We start from the raw sequence: 16,516 nt of genomic DNA on the forward strand, positions 1-16,516 counted from the left end.
AAGGATAGCCACAGTGTCCCCAACAGTGCCAGACACAATACCCCCATAACAAGGATAGTCACAGAGCCCCCGTAATAAGGATAGTCACAGTCTCCTGTGTAAGGTCAATTGACACTGAACTTTTGGGGGTCTTGGCTGTATAAGGGGTCGAGCTAAACTGCTGGGTGTGAAGGAGGGCAGGAGGCAGAATTCTGGAAGCAGCTTTGTATGTGAATAGAGGATTCATAATTAGCTGGCTGATGTAGGATACGATAAAGCTCTGACAGCGGACATTAATGCTCAGTGTGGAGCGGCCATTAATAAAACCACTTCCCGCAGGTTAGGGGTGTGAGCGAGGAGGGACACCTGCCGCCCCCATACTGAAGAGGGGGGCACTATCAAATAGACAGAAGGATTTGTGTCCGTATTTGACATAGATGAGCAAATGTTTGTCTCCACAGAGTCCCAGAGTAAACACCACACCTCCTAGAAATGGACAGAAAACCAACGTACCGCACTATTCACACCGCAAGCTGCGCCAAGAACATCTGCAGACACGATCATAAACCTGCACCGTATCTGAAGTGTAAAATATGTACTGTTGTATCTAAGTCTATCATGTGTGATACTTTCTGCTGAGCTGTGTATCTAATCCTGTCCTGTGTGATACTGTCTGCTGAGCTGTGTATCTAATCCTATCCTGTGTGATACTGTCTGCTGAGCTGTGTATCTAATCCTACCATGTGTGATACTGTCTGCTGAGCTGTGTATCTAATCCTATCCTGTGTGATACTGTCTGCTGAGCTGTGTATCTAATCCTACCATGTGTGATACTGTCTGCTGAGCTGTGTATCTAATCCTATCCTGTGTGATACTGTCTGCTGAGCTGTGTATCTAATCCTACCATGTGTGATACTGTCTGCTGAGCTGTGTATCTAATCCTATCCTGTGTGATACTGTCTGCTGAGCTGTGTATCTAATCCTATCCTGTGTGATACTGTCTGCTGAGCTGTGTATCTAATCCTATCCTGTGTGATACTGTCTGCTGAGCTGTGTATCTAATCCTATCCTGTGTGATACTGTCTGCTGAGCTGTGTATCTAATCCTATCATGTGTGATACTGTCTGCTGAGCTGTGTATCTAATCCTATCCTGTGTGATACTGTCTGCTGAGCTGTGTATCTAATCCTATCCTGTGTGATACCGTCTGCTGAGCTGTGTATCTAATCCTATCCTGTGTGATACCGTCTGCTGAGCTGTGTATCTAATCCTATCATGTGTGATACAGTCTGCTGAGCTGTGTATCTAATCCTATCCTGTGTGATACTGTCTGCTGAGCTGTGTATCTAATCCTATCCTGTGTGATACTGTCTGCTGAGCTGTGTATCTAATCCTATCCTGTGTGATACTGTCTGCTGAGCTGTGTATCTAATCCTATCCTGTGTGATACTGTCTGCTGAGCTGTGTATCTAATCCTATCCTGTGTGATACTGTCTGCTGAGCTGTGTATCTAATCCTATCCTGTGTGATACTGTCTGCTGAGCTGTGTATCTAATCCTATCCTGTGTGATACTGTCTGCTGAGCTGTGTATCTAATCCTATCCTGTGTGATACTGTCTGCTGAGCTGTGTATCTAATCCTATCCTGTGTGATACTGTCTGCTGAGCTGTGTATCTAATCCTATCCTGTGTGATACTGTCTGCTGAGCTGTGTATCTAATCCTATCCTGTGTGATACTGCCTGCTGAGCTGTGTATCTAATCCTATCCTGTGTGATACTGTCTGCTGAGCTGTGTATCTAATCCTATCCTGTGTGATACTGTCTGCTGAGCTGTGTATCTAATCCTATCCTGTGTGATACTGTCTGCTGAGCTGTGTATCTAATCCTATCCTGTGTGATACTGTCTGCTGAGCTGTGTATCTAATCCTATCCTGTGTGATACTGTCTGCTGAGCTGTGTATCTAATCCTATCCTGTGTGATACTGTCTGCTGAGCTGTGTATCTAATCCTATCCTGTGTGATACTGTCTGCTGAGCTGTGTATCTAATCCTATCCTGTGTGATACTGTCCTTTGGGATACTGTCTGCTGAGCTGTGTATCTAATCCTATCATGTGTGATACTGTCTGCTGAGCTATGTATCTAATCCTATCCTGTGTGATACTGTCTGCTGAGCTGTGTATCTAATCCTCTCCTGTGTGATACTGTCTGCTGAGCTGTGTATCTAATCCTATCCTGTGTGATACTGCCTGCTGAGCTGTGTATCTAATCCTATCCTGTGTGATACTGTCTGCTGAGCTGTGTATCTAATCCTATCATGTGTGATACTGTCTGCTGAGCTGTGTATCCAATCCTATCCTGTGTGATACTGTCTGCTGAGCTGTGTATCTAATCCTATCCTGTGTGATACTGCCTGCTGAGCTGTGTATCTAATCCTATCCTGTGTGATACTGTCTGCTGAGCTGTGTATCTAATCCTATCCTGTGTGATACTGTCTGATGTATTTACACAGAAGGTCACAGTTTGCGGAGCGCATGTATTCGCAGTCCTCGCGGTATATGGGGCGGATAACACAAGGAATGTGATACGTGTCCGAATACATTTATCCAGAACACAAGTCCTGAGCCGCGGCTGACGTGGGAAGCTTTGCATGAGAGTTTGCTAAGCAAATATAGTAAAGAGAAAGTCAACAGCAAACAAGGAGGAAGTCACCCAACAGATCAGTGCGCAGCGTAAACAATCACATCCTGAGCAACCGCAAGACACTGCCTCACACACCTACCCATAGGGGGCAGTGCTAAAGTAGGTATCCTGTACATAGGAGCAGTATTATAGTAGTTATATTCCTGTACATAGGAGCAGTATTATAGTAGTTATATTCTTGTACATAGGAGCAGTATTATAGTAGCTATATTCTTGTACATAGGAGCAGTATTATAGTAGTTATATTCTTGTATATAGGAGCAGTATTATAGTAGTTACATTCTTGTACATAGGAGCAGTATTATAGTAGTTATATTCTTGTACATAGGAGCAGTATTATAGTAGTTATATTATTGTACATAGGAGCAGTATTATAGTAGTTATATTCTTGTACATAGGAGCAGTATTATAGTAGTTATATTCTTGTACATAGGAGCAGTATTATAGTACTTATATTCTTGTACATAGGAGCAGTATTATAGTAGTTATATTCTTGTACATAGGAGCAGTATTATAGTAGTTATATTCTTGTACATAGGAGCAGTATTATAGTAGTTATATTCTTGCACACAGGAGCAGTATTATAGTAGTTATATTCTTGTACATAGGAGGCAGTATTATAGTAGTTATATTCTTGCACATAGGAGGCAGTATTATAGTAGTTATATTCTTGCACATAGGAGGCAGTATTATGGTAGTTATATTCTTGCACATAGGAGGCAGTATTATAGTAGTTATATTCTTGTACATAGGAGCAGTATTATAGTAGTTATATTCTTGCACATAGGAGGCAGTATTATAGTAGTTATATTCTTGTACATAGGAGCAGTATTATAGTAGTTATATTCTTGTACATAGGAGCAGTATTATAGTAGTTATATTCGTGTACATAGGAGCAGTATTATAGTAGTTATATTCTTGTACATAGGAGCAGTATTATAGTAGTTATATTCTTGTACATAGGAGCAGTATTATAGTAGTTATATTCTTGTACATAGGAGCAGTATTATAGTAGTTATATTCTTGTACATAGGAGCAGTATTATAGTAGTTATATTCTTGTACATAGGAGCAGTATTATAGTAGTTATATTCTTGTACATAGGAGGCAGTATTATAGTAGTTATATTCTTGTACATAGGAGCAGTATTATAGTAGTTATATTCTTGTACATAGGAGCAGTATTATAGTAGTTATATTCTTGTACATAGGAGCAGTATTATAGTAGTTATATTCCTTGTACATAGGAGCAGTATTATAGTAGTTATATTCTTGTACATAGGAGCAGTATTATAGTAGTTATATTCTTGTACATAGGAGCAGTATTATAGTAGTTATATTCTTGTACATAGGAGCAGTATTATAGTAGTTATATTCTTGTACATAGGAGCAGTATTATAGTAGTTATATTCTTGTACATAGGAGGCAGTATTATAGTAGTTATATTCTTGTACATAGGAGCAGTATTATAGTAGTTATATTCTTGTACATAGGAGCAGTATTATAGTAGTTATATTCTTGTACATAGGAGCAGTATTATAGTAGTTATATTCTTGTCACATAGGAGCAGTATTATAGTAGTTATATTCTTGTACATAGGAGCAGTATTATAGTAGTTATATTCTTGTACATAGGAGCAGTATTATAGTAGTTATATTCTTGTACATAGGAGCAGTATTATAGTAGTTATATTCTTGCACATAGGAGGCAGTATTATAGTAGTTATATTCTTGTACATAGGAGCAGTATTATAGTAGTTATATTCTTGTACATAGGAGCAGTATTATAGTAGTTATATTCTTGTACATAGGAGCAGTATTATAGTAGTTATATTCTTGTACATAGGAGGCAGTATTATAGTAGTTATATTCTTGTACATAGGAGGCAGTATTATAGTAGTTATATTCTTGTACATAGGAGCAGTATTATAGTAGTTATATTCTTGTACATAGGAGCAGTATTATAGTAGTTATATTCTTGTACATAGGAGCAGTATTATAGTAGTTATATTCTTGTACACAGGAGCAGTATTATAGTAGTTATATTCTTGTACATAGGAGCAGTATTATAGTAGTTATATTCTTGACATAGGAGCAGTATTATAGTATATATTCTTGCACATAGGAGCAGTATTATAGTAGTTATATTCTTGTACATAGGAGCAGTATTATAGTAGTTATATTCTTGTACATAGGAGGCAGTATTATAGTAGTTATATTCTTGTACATAGGCAGTATTATAGTAGTTATATTCTTGTACATAGGAGCAGTATTATAGTAGTTATTCTGTACATAGGAGCAGTATTATAGTAGTTATATTCTTGTACATAGGAGGCAGTATTATAGTAGTTATATCTTGTACATAGGAGCAGTATTATAGTAGTATATTCTTGTACATAGGAGCAGTATTATAGTAGTTATATTCTTGTACATAGGAGGCAGTATTATAGTAGTTATATTCTGTACATAGGAGCAGTATTATAGTAGTTATATTCTTGTACATAGGAGCAGTATTATAGTAGTTATATCTTGTACATAGGAGCAGTATTATAGTAGTTATATTCTTGTACATAGGAGCAGTATTATAGTAGTTATATTCCTTGTACATAGGAGCAGTATTATAGTAGTTATATTCTGTACATAGGAGCAGTATTATAGTAGTTATATTCTTGTACATAGGAGCAGTATTATAGTAGTTATATTCTAGTACATAGGAGCAGTATTATAGTAGTTATATTCTTGTACATAGGAGCAGTATTATAGTAGTTATATTCTTGTACACAGGAGCAGTATTATAGTAGTTATATTCTGTACATAGGAGCAGTATTATAGTAGTTATATTCTTGTACATAGGAGCAGTATTATAGTAGTTATATTCTTGTACATAGGAGCAGTATTATAGTAGTTATATTCTTGCACATAGGAGGCAGTATTATAGTAGTTATATTCTTGCACATAGGAGCAGTATTATAGTAGTTATATTCCTGTACATAGGAGCAGTATTATAGTAGTTATAGTCTTGTACATAGGAGCAGTATTATAGTAGTTATAGTCTTGTACATAGGAGCAGTATTATAGTAGTTATATTCCTGTACATAGGAGCAGTATTATAGTAGTTATATTCTTGTACATAGGAGCAGTATTATAGTAGTTATATTCCTGTACATAGGAGCAGTATTATAGCAGTTATATTCTTGCACACAGGAGCAGTAATATTCTGTATTACAGGTTTCTAGCTCTGCTCGGGGTTACACAGACTGTGTTCAGGGTTTGCAGCTGCTGATATTCTCCCTGTATACGGTGATATCTATCAGTAGCTGCTCCTGGATTGAGGTGCACATATCACATGAAAGCTGATCTCACCCCTGGGACTCCATGTTTCGGCTCACGCTGCAGACAGTACCTCTATGTTTAAATAAAAATGATAAAGGACATGAAGTGAAACCCCAAAAGAGCAGGGAGAGCCGGGTAATCCGACCTTCCTTCAATTCCCCGTTTATTTCCGCTCTGTGGGGCACAAGTTCCGATATATTCCCACATACAACCCCCTCCCCCATCCAGTCCGTATATTCTGTTTCTTGTGTTTGACACTGATGTGGACCAGCATTGGTCGCTGCCACCACTATGAACAGACTCTTCTCCAGTCACATCCAAACCCCACCTCTCCATTCACAATTCTGGGGTTTACCCCGAACCAGGGAGTGGTGCATTGTGGGAGCTGAGCTGTGAGGTCACGTGTCTGACAACGGGCTGGAGCAGTTATGGCTTCCATCCTGCAGACCAGGGTTTCTCAACTCCGGTCCTCGGGACCCACCTATCGGTCATGATTTGAGAATATCCCACAGAATGAATACCTGCGGTAAGTCCTGATGCATGGACGCTAATTATATCACCTGTTCAATACTAAGGAAAACATGAAAACATGACCCGTAGGTGGGTCCCGAGGACCGGAATTGAAGAAACCCTGCTGTAGACATTCACCACGGGCCCTCCCCTGCTGAGCACCATCCAGGGGCCCCTATGTCAGGGGCCAGTGCAGGGCTCCTGTTTTAGTGCACATGGGTGTGAGCCTCTGTGCAGCAGGTGTGCACGCCCTTTTCAGCCTCCCTATGTTTACATGATACAGAATAGACACAATAGCTGGGATCCTGCTGCCTGCGCTGTACAAACAGCCGGGCGCCGCGCAGCGCGATGAGAGATGTCAGGGACACCGAGCTTTGTTCTTTGTCATCGACTCCCCTCCAATATGCAGAAGACAATGAGAAGAACAAACAGAACCGGCGCCGAACCCTGCGAGATATAGTCATGTCATCAATTAAAGGGACACCGCAGAGCGCACATTAACAGTATTATAGTAGGAGGTGTGAGGATTTTTTTTCCCTTTTTCCTCGCTATATATATATAGTATATCTATAGATACAGTGGATATAAAAAGTCTACACACCCCTGTTAAAATGTCAGGCTTCTGTGATGTAAAAAAATGAGACAAAGATAAATCATTTCAGAACTTTTTCCAAGTTAATGTGACCTATAAACTCTACAACTCAATGGAAAAACAAACTGAAATCTTTTAGGTGGAGGGAAGAAAAAAAAATCTAAAATAATGTGGTTGCATAAGTGTGCACACCCTTATAACTGGGGATGAAGCTGTGTTCAGAATTAAGCAATCACATTCAGAATCCTGTTACATAGGAGTCAGCGTACACCGGCCATCATGTAAAGTGCCTCTGATTAACCCCAAATAAAGTTCAGCTGCTCTTGTTGGTCTTTCCTGAAATTTTCTTAGTCGCATCCGACAGCAGAAGCCACGGTCCACAGAGAGCTTCCAAAGCATCAGAGGGACCTGATTGTTAGAAGGTATCAGTCAGGAGAAAGGGACAAAAGAATTTCCAAGGCATTAGATAAACCATGGAACACAGTGAAGACGTCATCATCAAGTAGAGAAAATATGGCACAACAGTGACATTACCAAGAACTGGACATCCCTCCAAAACTGATGAAAAGACGAGAAGAAAACTGGTCTGGGAGGCGACCAAGAGACCTACAGCAACATTAAAGGAGCTGCAGGAATATCTGGCAAGTACTGGCTGTGTGGTCCATGTGACAACAATCTCCCATATTCTTCATATGTCTGGGCTATGGGGTAGAGTGGCAAGACGAAAGCCTTTTCTTACCAAGAAAAACATCCAAGCCCGGATACATTTTGCCAAAACACATCTGAAGTCTCCCAAAAGCATGTGGGAAAAGGTGTCATGGTCTGATGAAACCAAGGTTGAACTTTTTGGCCATAATTCCAAAAGATATGTTTGGCGCAAAAACAACACTGCACATCACCAGAAGAACACCATCCCCACAGTGAAGCATGGTGGTGGCAGCATCATGCCAAGGGGCTGGTCTTCTTCAGCTGGAACTGGGGCCTTAGTTAAGCTAGAGGAAATTATGAACAGTTCCAAATACCAGTCCATATTGGCACCAAACCTTTAGGCTTCTGCTTGAAAGCTGAACATAAAGAGGAACTTCATCTTTCAGCATGACAACAACCCAAAGCATACATCCAAATCAACAAAGGAATGTCTTCACCAGAAGAAGAGTAAAGTTTTGGAATGGCCCAGCCAGAGCCCAGACCTGAATCCGATTGAAATTCTGTGGGGTGATCTGAAGAGGGCTGTGCACAGGAGATGCCCTCGCAATCTGACAGATTTGGAGAGTTTTTGCAAAGAAGAGTGGGCAAATCTTGCCAAGTCAAAATGTGCCATGCTGAAAGACTCATACCCAAAAAGACTGAGTGCTGTAATAACATCGAAAGGTGCTTCAACAAAGTATTAGTTTAAGGGTGTGCACACTTATGCAAACATATTATTTTATTTTTATATTTTTTATTCCCTCCACCTAAAAGATTTCAGTTTGTTTTTCAATTGAGTTGTACAGTCGTGGCCAAAAGTTTTGAGAATGACACAAATATTAGTTTTCACAGAGTTTGCTGCTAAACTGCTTTTAGATCTTTGTTTCAGTTGTTTCTGTGATGTAGTGAAATATAATTACACGCACTTCATACGTTTCAAAGGCTTTTATCGACAATTACTTGACATTTATGCAAAGAGTCAGTATTTGCAGTGTTGGCCCTTCTTTTTCAGGACCTCTGCAATTCTTCTGGGCCAATTCCTGACTGATAGCAACCCATTCTTTCATAATCACTTCTTGGAGTTTGTCAGAATTAGTGGGTTTTTGTTTGTCCACCCGCCTCTTGAGGATTGACCACAAGTTCTCAATGGGATTAAGATCTGGGGAGTTTCCAGGCCATGGACCCAAAATGTCAATGTTTTGGTCCCCGAGCCACTTAGTGATCACTTTTGCCTTATGGCACGGTGCTCCATCGTGCTGGAAAATGCATTGTTCTTCACCAAACTGTTGTTGGATTGTTGGAAGAAGCTGCTGTTGGAGGGTGTTTTGGTCCCATTCTTTATTCATGGCTGTGTTTTTGGGCAAAATTGTGAGTGAGCCCACTCCCTTGGATGAGAAGCAACCCCACACATGAATGGTCTCAGGATGCTTTACTGTTGGCATGACACAGGACTGATGGTAGCGCTCACCTTTTCTTCTCCGGACAAGCCTTTTTCCTGATGCCCCAAACAATCGGAAAGAGGCTTCATCGGAGAATATGACTTTGCCCCAGTCCTCAGCAGTCCATTCACCATATTTTCTGCAGAAGATCAATCTGTCCCTGATGTTTTTTGTGGAGAGAAGTGGCTTCTTTGCTGCCCTTCTTGACACCAGGCTATCTTCCAAAAGTCTTCACCTCACTGTGCGTGCAGATAGCGCTCACACCTGCCTGCTGCCATTCCTGAGCAAGCTCTGCACTGGTGGCACTCCGATCCCGCAGCTGAATCCTCTTTAGGAGACGATCCTGGCGCTTGCTGGACTTTCTTGGACGCCCTGAAGCCTTCTTAACAAGAATTGAACCTCTTTCCTTGAAGTTCTTGATGATCCTATAAATTGTTGATTGAGGTGCAATCTTAGTAGCCACAATATCCTTGCCTGTGAAGCCATTTTTATGCAATGCAATGATGGCTGCACGCGTTTCTTTGCAGGTCACCATGGTTAACAATGGAAGAACAATGATTTCAAGCATCACCCTCCTTTTAACAGGTCAAGTCTGCCATTTTAACCCAATCAGCCTGACATAATGATCTCCAGCCTTGTGCTCGTCAACATTCTCACCTGAGTTAACAAGACGATTACTGAAATGATCTCAGCAGGTCCTTTAATGACAGCAATGAAATGCAGTGGAAAGGTTTTTGGGATTAAGTACATTTTCATGGCAAAGAAGGACTATGCAATTCATCTGATCACTCTTCATAACATTCTGGAGTATATGCAAATTGCTATTATAAAAACTTAAGCAGCAACTTTTCCAATTTCCAATATTTATGTAATTCTCAAAACTTTTGGCCACGACTGTACAGTTTATAGGTCACATTAAAGGTGGAAAAAGTTCTGAAATGATTTATCTTTGTCTCATTTTTTTACATCACAGAAACCTGACATTTTAACAGGGGTGTGTAGACTTTTTATATCCACTGTAGATATAATTTTTTTTCTGGATATCATCTTTTTTCATAGATATTATATATTTTCCTAATTTTTTTTCTGGATATCATCGCCTCCCCCTGATATATACAGTATATATATATATATATATATATATATATATACATACAAAAAACAAATGAGAATGCCATTCTTGCGTCATTTGATGTATGCAGTTTATATACATCTATTGAGCATGAGTTGGGCCGTCAGGCTGTACGACAATGTCTACTATACACTAACTATACGATGGAATGCAGAGACTTTATTGTCTCACTTTTGAGATTTATTTTGACCAGAAATTATTTTTTATTTCAGGACGATTACTATGTTCAGCTGCAGGGGACCGCTATGGGGTCCAATGTGACGCCCACCTATGAAAATATATATATATGACACATCTGGAGGAGTCTTTCGTGTATGGGTGCCGCCACATAGACAACATTTTCCTTGGGTGGGTGGGCGCTGCAGAGGACATCATGGTGTTCCACTCTTTTTTGAATGAGATTGACCTACCTTCACATATTCTGAAGAGAATATGGCCAGTCTCTTACAACTGACTTGTATGTGAAACCCACAGATAAAAATACACTTTTTAGATATGAGAGTCATCACCCACGGCCTATGATTACCCTCCCGTCTAGACAAATGCTACGGGTAACAAGAATAGTACAAGATGGTCCCCACTAGAGACAAGAGATTGTCGGAAATGGCTGCCAAATTTTGCTCTAGAGGTTACCCCAAGAAACTGATCTCTAAAAGTATATCTAGAATTAAGGGATTAGAGACTACGAAAGGCCCGTATATACCTAAGACGTCTTCTCCCAGAATCCCATTTGTTTCAGACTACGGTGTAAATAGTTCACAAATTTCATCTATTGTGAGGAAACACTGGAGAATGTTGACCGGTGGATTTGAGAATATAGAGGAGTTTAAATCTCCCCAACTTTGCTGATACTGCAATCTAGGGGATAAACTTGTGACGTCAGATGTTGGCACTTCCAAAATGAGTTGTGGCGCGTATTTTGGTTCAACCCGTAAGGGCTGTTATCCGTGCCATAATTGTGTGAACCGTTCTCTAATGATTCGTGGAAATTCTTTTTTGAATCCTTCCTCTGGTAAAAGGATCAGAATTCAACCATTTCTGACTCGTGACTCAACATTTGCAGTTTATTTTTTGTCATGTCCTTGTATCCTTTGGTATGCCGGGAGACTACCCGTATCCAAGCCTTTCAAGGAGGCAGGTCACACTGAGAGAGACTGGAGATTTAGTACCAACATTAAGGAGGAGCGGTGACAGGGGGACGGTATTGAAAAGGAGGGAATTATATGGGATTTTTATGCTACAGACTCTAAAACCGAGGGGTCCAAATGTTGAATTTAAGGTACCATGAATGTCTCCCTATCCTGTAGTTTCTCTCTCTAATCTGTTGTGAGGATATATACACTACGTGCAGAATTATTAGGCAAATGAGTATTTTGACCACATCATCCTCTTTATGCATGTTGTCTTACTCCAAGCTGTATAGGCTCGAAAGCCTACTACCAATTAAGCATATTAGGTGATGTGCATCTCTGTAATGAGAAGGGGTGTGGTCTAATGACATCAACACCCTATATCAGGTGTGCATAATTATTAGGCAACTTCCTTTCCTTTGGCAAAATGGGTCAAAAGAAGGACTTGACAGGCTCAGAAAAGTCAAAAATAGGTGAGATATCTTGCAGAGGGATGCAGCACTCTTAAAATTGCAAAGCTTCTGAAGCGTGATCATCGAACAATCAAGCATTTCATTCAAAATAGTCAACAGGGTCGCAAGAAGCGTGTGGAAAAACCAAGGGGCAAAATAACTGCCCATGAACTGAGAAAAGTCAAGCGTGCAGCTGCCAAGATGCCACTTGCCACCAGTTTGGCCATATTTCAGAGCTGCAACATCACTGGAGTGCCCAAAAGCACAAGGTGTGCAATACTCAGAGACATGGCCAAGGTAAGGAAGGCTGAAAGACGACCACCACTGAACAAGACACACAAGCTGAACGTCAAGACTGGGCCAAGAAATATCTCAAGACTGATTTTTCTAAGGTTTTATGGACTGATGAAATGAGAGTGAGTCTTGATGGGCCAGATGGCTGGATTGGTAAAGGGCAGAGAGCTCCAGTCCGACTCAGACGCCAGCAAGGTGGAGGTGGAGTACTGGTTTGGGCTGGTATCATCAAAGATGAGCTTGTGGGGCCTTTTTGGGTTGAGGATGGAGTCAAGCTCAACTCCCAGTTTCTGGAAGACACCTTCTTCAAGCAGTGGTACAGGAAGAAGTCTGCAAGGTAAGAAAAACATGATTTTCATGCAGGACAATGCTGCATCACACGCGTCCAAGTACTCCACAACGTGGCTGGCAAGAAAGGGTATAAAAGAAGAAAATCTAATGACATGGCCTCCTTGTTCACCTGATCTGAACCCCATTGAGAACCTGTGGTCCATCATCAAATGTGAGATTTACAAGGAGGGAAAACAGTACACCTCTCTGAACAGTGTCTGGGAGGCTGTGGTTGCTGCTGCACGCAATGTTGATGGTGAACAGATCAAAACACTGACAGAATCCATGGATGGCAGGCTTTTGAGTGTCCTTGCAAAGAAAGGTGGCTATATTGGTCACTGATTTGTTTTTGTTTTGTTTTTGAATGTCAGAAATGTATATTTGTGAATGTTGAGATGTTATATTGGTTTCACTGGTAAAAAGAAATAATTGAAATGGGTATATATTTGTTTTTTGTTAAGTTGCCTAATAATTATGCACAGTAATAGTCACCTGCACACACAGATATCCCCCTAAAATAGCTAAAACTAAAAACAAACTAAAAACTACTTCCAAAAATATTCAGCTTTGATATTAATGAGTTTTTTGGGTTCATTGAGAACATGGTTGTTGTTCAATAATAAAATTAATCCTCAAAAATACAACTTGCCTAATAATTCTGCACTCCCTGTACTGTACACCTGCTCATCTTTAATATGTCGTCCTCTTTTTGTGTTTGTACACAGATTGATGTTCAAGCATTGATACTGGTGAACAGTCTTCCTGGAAGCGACAAGACCGCAGGACCAGACCGGCTGTGTCCGTTATTGTATATGTCGCAGGGAAATGATGAAAATGGAGATTTGATTAAATCCCTAAGGGAGACGATCAATTCACGGAAGATGATGTTTCCTAAAGTAAGTAAGTGATTTGATCATCAAATCCCTTAACTTTCTTAGTGAAAAGTTTAATATTTTTGATAATGTAATAAAAATATGAAATAATATTGTTTAGATATTTGGATCGGAGTCAGACTTTCTCTTCAAAATCAACAATTTTTCAGTATCTACTTCCATAACATCGTATATTTTTCCATACTAGGACTGTTTATGTGTCCGTTGTAGTATAAGTAGTGGCGCTAATTTAAATTGCTCAATGACTGTGATGCTTCTTCTATCCTTTCGCGAGTCCACAAAGGTTTTTCTTTATCATGCCGCTTGTTCAAAAACGTCCTGATAGTTTCATTAAACAGTTCTTCAGATACAACTTCGGTCAGAGTTTGATTTTTTTCTATATCTGAACCCATGGCCAGGAGTGTGCCCCCACAGAATAGTATATACCTAGAATCAGGGGCGTCGCTAGGGCCTTTTGTCGCTAGGCCCTTTTGTCGCTAGGGCCTTTTATCGCTAGGCCCTTTTATCACTAGGCCCTTTTGTCGCTAGGGCCTTTTATCACTAGGCCCTTTTGTCGCTAGGGCCTTTTATCGCTAGGCCCTTTTATCGCTAGGCCCTTTTTCTCGCTGGGGCCTTTTGTCGCTGGGGCCTTTTATCGCTAGGGCCTTTTATCGCTAGGGCCTTTTGTCGCTAGGGCCTTTTATCGCTAGGCCCTTTTGTCGCTAGGGCCTTTTATCACTAGGCCCTTTTGTTGCTAGGGCCTTTTATCGCTAGGGCCTTTTGTCGCTGGGGCCTTTTATCGCTAGGCCCTTTTATCGCCAGGCCCTTTTGTCGCTAGGGCCTTTTATCGCTAGGCCCTTTTGTCGCTAGGGCCTTTTATCGCTGGGGCCTTTTATCGCTAGGGCCTTTTATCGCTAGGCCCTTTTGTCGCTAGGGCCTTTTATCGCTGGGGCCTTTTATCGCTAGGCCCTTTTATCGCCAGGCCCTTTTGTCGCTAGGGCCTTTTATCGCTAGGCCCTTTTGTCGCTAGGGCCTTTTATCGCTGGGGCCTTTTATCGCTAGGGCCTTTTATCGCTAGGCCCTTTTGTCGCTAGGGCCTTTTATCGCTGGGGCCTTTTATCGCTAGGGCCTTTTATCGCTGGGGCCTTTTATCGCTAGGGCCTTTTATCACTAGGGCCTTTTGTTGCTAGGCCCTTTTATCAGCGAACTGTGAGAGCTATGGGATAAAGGACCTTTGATGACATCATCACCATGTGACGAGTAACATAGCAATATTACTGGTCACATTACTGGTCACATGTCTATGAGGTAATCAAAGGTCCTTCGACTGATTTTCTTTTTTTTCCAGGACTTCTTACTTGTTTATTTCATCTTTTCACTAAAACAGTTAAGGGATTTGAACCAAATCACTTACTTTCTTTAGGGAAATCACCCCACAGAGATGTTATTTCAAACATCTTCCGTGAATTGATTATCTCCCATAGGGATTTGATCAAATCTCCATTTTCATCATCTCCCTGCGACACACATATATATATATATATATATATATAATGACACGGGATACCACACTTTATAATGGCCTGATTATTTTGTTATTTAGGTAGAGTGGTGGTTCGTATTTGATCCCCCGCATGCCGCTGTTTCGACATGGGGGTGATTGATTTTGAATCTGACCATTCTACGATTTTTATGTAAGCCCCTCTGATGACGGACGCTTCTCTCAAGTATTGGGTTTTATTGTCCAGGAGTTGGATGGGGGGATCGGGGGTCACACAATGGTGACACCTGTATTCCCTTATCCTAATAGGGCGCAGTGCCCTTTGTCAGGTTGGTCCCTGGGAGGGCACTGTGCCCCCGGTTATTTGTAATGATCCCCGTTTTTTTTTATTTTTAGTAAAAATACATTAAGCTGCAATAATTATGGCCAATGGCTCATGAGGGCGCAATAGGTGGGGGCTTTTGAGAATGGCTGATGGTGGTGGCCCACGGTTTACCCGTTCTCTGTATTTAGCCCAACGTTTTTGATAAGCGATGGTTAGTAATGTTCGCGGCGATCATGTGATTTGTAGAGGCGTCTACATCGTTCTATGGGCATGAGTTTGCGCAGTTACTGTTTCTGCCTATTCGGCCATGTTCGTTGTGGTCTCCTATGTTGGTAATGCTAATCACACTTCTCGCGGTGGTATGAGTAATTGGCGCCTGCGCAGTGCGCCTCTCACAACGCCGACTGGGTCCTGCAGTCTCTGGCTCCAGGTGAGATTTTGTTATTTGTTTTTATACTTTTTAATCACCGGATTTTGTGCACCTGGTGCTTGATTTATTCCAATCATGTTTGATATATGATATTTATTGCATTAAATGTACTTTTTATGAATGGATGGCACTTTTCACTTTTTACGCAATTTTGTATGAATTTGGAAATGTCATTATGGACACTTAAACGAATAATTTTTTATGTATTTTGGCACAACTTTTTATATTGAGAGATAATGATGTAATCCTGTATGCTGTAAGAGCACCGCATTGGCTTGACGCAGGCTCCATAGAGAGAGCTGAAACGTTGCTGTCACATGGGTTAATAAACCCATTTTCTTCACGATTTTTTGAATGCTGCCTTCCTTTTTTTCAATATATATATATATATTTATTTTATTTTTTTTCAGTTTTGTTTCCCTGGATATCATTTCCCCCCCCTCAGTATTATATTTTTTATTTATTTATATATTTTTTATTCTTCTGGATATCATTTTTTGGAAGTCACTCTGTGTGTTCTCGCTTCCTGTCTGGTCTACTGGAACATCATAAAGTCTTACTTTCAGGGCATCTGTCAGCAGTTTTAGCTCTATGACACTGGCTGACTACCTGCACTGCTGTTTTAATACAGTGTATGCAAATGAGCCTCTAGGAGCAACGGGGGCGTTGCCCTTACACCTAGAGGCTCTGTTCCCTTTGCAACTGCTGCGTCCTCCGCACTTTGATTGACAGGACCAGGCAGTGTAAATGGTATCCTACCTGGACCTGTCAATCAAGGTGCAGAGGGACAAGACTACCTGGAGATTATTGGGG

The 16,516-nt window shown here is 40.7% G+C and overlaps 1 protein-coding gene across 1 annotated transcript in view; it reads right to left on the bottom strand.

Moving 5' to 3' along the window:
• LOC122938268 (AT-rich interactive domain-containing protein 3A-like) overlaps positions 1-16,516 on the bottom strand; it is a 204,959-nt gene that overhangs the window by 110,443 nt on the left and 78,000 nt on the right. The gene's annotated exons all lie outside the window — the stretch shown is intronic.

Source organism: Bufo gargarizans, chromosome 1 (assembly GCF_014858855.1).
Source record: "Bufo gargarizans isolate SCDJY-AF-19 chromosome 1, ASM1485885v1, whole genome shotgun sequence".
Taxonomy (NCBI): domain Eukaryota; kingdom Metazoa; phylum Chordata; class Amphibia; order Anura; family Bufonidae; genus Bufo; species Bufo gargarizans.